Below are 3422 nucleotides of genomic sequence, written 5' to 3'. Positions count from 1 at the left end.
CCAACAACTGCACACACACACAATCTACATGACGAACACGCATAGTACTCTCCGCTTATGCTGCTCGTTCATTGGCTTCTCTGCACAGTGATGTCATTAACCTTTTCATTTTTTTCCCTCAAAGGAGGGGCGTGTGAGTTAAAGCCATACTACGGGCGTGGAAATTGCAGATCTACAAGCTCACAGAGTCAGTTACAGCTTGTACTGTTTGTTTTACTATATACTTTCAGTAGGCCTATATGATGATTTTTATTTATTATTTATTATTTATTTTTGCATAGATGTGCATATCTTTATGTCTTTAAATGTTTTGATGAATGGAAATAATGGTCTTATAGTGCCTTTTCTGTTTTTATCTTTTATCCTCTTTAGACATTTTGTATTGAAGTGTACTTTCCTTGAACTGTACCCATTCCACAAACTGTTAATACAATTTTCAATCAATCAATCAATCAATCAATCCACCCACCAACCAATCAATCAATCAATCAATCAATCAATCAATCAATCATTCAGGTGACATATTGCAACTACATTCAAGGGGCTGCAGCTCCCGTCTAAAGCTTGAGAAACGTTATTTATTGAAATATTATCCCAACAATGTATAAATATACATTTTAAAGTTAGTTTTTAGTTTATAATTGTATTGTTTTTATATACATTTTGGTTCAAACTTATAGCTTAGGGATCATCTATTTCAGTCCACCTCCAACATTGAACCTTCCTAGTCCTGTACCTGCCTGTAGTGTAGACCTTCTCGCAATGTGGTGTTGGGGGAATTTCTCACTTGAACTGAGTCAATGGGTCGTCTGGTGCTCGTCCGCCATAGTGCCACGAATTGCGCAATGGCCACATCAAATATGGCCGCCATCGGCTATGATGAAAATGCAACTTCTTTGTTTCTGGGTGTATTTGCACATGTAATACCTCCATCCTGACTAATTGAGGCATGTGGAATTCATTTCTGATACTATTTTAATCATTTTGGGTGATAGTGACCGTGACAGTTCATGGGCAAGGTCATTTAGCTATTCCAAAGACATTGGCCATTGTTAGGAGTAAAAATAAGTGCAATAAGTCTATTTCAACTAATTCTGACATTTATAATTCATTTCTGATATTGTTTTGACCATTAAGGATCATCTTATCATTGAGGTATCAATATAAATATTTTTATTCAATAACTCAATTACGATTTTTGTCTTTACTTTCACTTTTATTGTATTTATCTAATAATTTGTTTTATTTATTATATATTTATTATATTAATTGAGTGCTTTAATTAGAATATAAGTATTGTGTGCATGCCAGTTAGTGTGATGGGTTTTACATGCATGAGACAATTCTTTGGAGTTTGGCTGGATCATCAAGATCATCAAGAATGCTGTAGTCTCCAAAAGAGATGGAAACTGGAATCTACATGTGGCTACTATCAACGACTCTATGCCAATCTTTGCAGAATGTGACTGCATAAAGTACCTGGCATGGCTCATGGTATCTTGAACAAATAAAGGTTCTAGAGTTCACACATCCTGAAGCTCTATACTGGCGCTTCTCTGTAGGCCATTGAGTTGTTCAGGATCACCCAGGCTGGTTCTGCGCTGTAGGAGGTGACATGAAGGTCGAGCAGACCATTCAGTGAGTGTCAAAGGGTCCAGGTCACTATGTAGTAGGAGCCACAAACAATGCAAATTCTGTGGCAGAATTTGAGCTCTTGTTCCACAAGATTGGGTCAATCACCAATGTCCTCAACCTTCTCACCAACAACCACACCTTGAAAGACACAGAATGCCATCCCCCACATGCACTGAGCCTTACATTCAATCGTAATGTGGCGAAGCTGACTTTGTGCTAGAGCGTCAGAATCCATACTCGATGGCGGTCAATGTGCCTGTGACACTGCACAATCCGCTCACAAAGCAGGCTGTTGACCGAGGGGTCGCTGCACGCTTGCTAAACTGTCCAAAAATGGGGAGTGTGTGTACTGCTCATACAGACAGGAAATGTTAGTTGGGAAGACCAAGACCATGGTGAATCATGCCCATAAAACCAACTCAAGAAGGGATGGAATATATATTTAGGCAGACAGCAGCGCAGCAGAATCAGTGTGTGCAGCAGCAAACAAGCAAGCAGATTTAAACTTCCAGTTTAAATAGCCGGTATGAAGATTGGAATGAGTGTGTGATTGGATGAAGTGAATCATGTGAACATGATGCTGAGGCGGCCCAATTAAAGGGCCGGCAGCAACTGCACTGAGGTTTCCTGACTGAATTTGCTCTGCGCATGTCTGTGACAGGCGCGATGCTCATTTCTTTTTCACAGAATCAAAGGTTTTATGGTCATGAATCACCAGGATGACCTCAGTAATGGCCGCACCCAGGCAAGCCTCTGTGGATTTGTTTATAGGGAGACGCGAGCATGGTTCCTTCCTCGGGTTGAGTACAGAGTGACATAGAGGGTGCACTGTGACTGGCCAGTCGCTGTGATTGACAGCCTATACACCTAAACCTAACCCTAACCTTAACCTCAGTAAAACTATACCTAAACCTAACCTCAGTAAACTATACCTAAACCTAACCTCAGTAAAACTAAATGCAGCTGGCTGGGGGAGTTTCCAAGAACCCGGAAGAACGACGGAACCCACGGAAGATCCCCTCATCGCTAGGGAGACGCCCGAGAGGCATCCTAACCAGATGCCCGAACCACCTAAGCTGGCTCCTTTCCAAGCGAAGAAGCAGCGACTCTACTCCGAGTCTCTCTAGTGTGACTGAACTTCTCACCCTATCTCTAAGGGAGATGCCAGACACCCGTCGTAGAAAACTCATTTCGGCCCTCACATAATAGTCTGATAAAATGAATATCAAAGATCAAAATACTGAATCAAGAAACTTAAAATCTATCTGAGGTGTTTACAAAAGCCTGAGTATAGATGATACAATGACCCAAACCTTTTTTGAAAGTGAAAGATCCCTTTAACATTTAAATAGTTTCATATCGTGAATAGATGCTGAAATCTATTCACATTCAAATGCTGAAAATAGACAGGCAGACAGACAGACACAGTATACATATACGTATACATATACATACACGAACATGTACCACATCTATACAGTATCTACTGTGTATCAGGTATAGGCTATTTAAAGAGAGAGGGAGAGAGAGAGATGGAAAAAAGTATAACTGGTATGAGTGAGGCATCAGATTTCAATGATGTAATTCTCTACAACCGCTGTCTCGTGCAACATAATGGGCAGATGAGAATTTGGCTGAGGATAAGTGCGTGTGTGTGTGTGTGTGTGTGTGTGTGTGTGTGTGTGTGTGTGTGTGTGTGTGTGTGTGTGTGTGTGTGTGTGTGTGTGTGTGTGTGCGTGCGCGCGTGCGTGCGTGCATGCGTGCGTGCGTGCGTGCGTGCGTGCGTG

The sequence above is a fragment of the Protomyctophum parallelum genome, assembly GCF_964188405.1.
Source record: "Protomyctophum parallelum genome assembly, chromosome: 20".
Taxonomy (NCBI): domain Eukaryota; kingdom Metazoa; phylum Chordata; class Actinopteri; order Myctophiformes; family Myctophidae; genus Protomyctophum; species Protomyctophum parallelum.
This window is presented reverse-complemented; position numbering follows the sequence as displayed.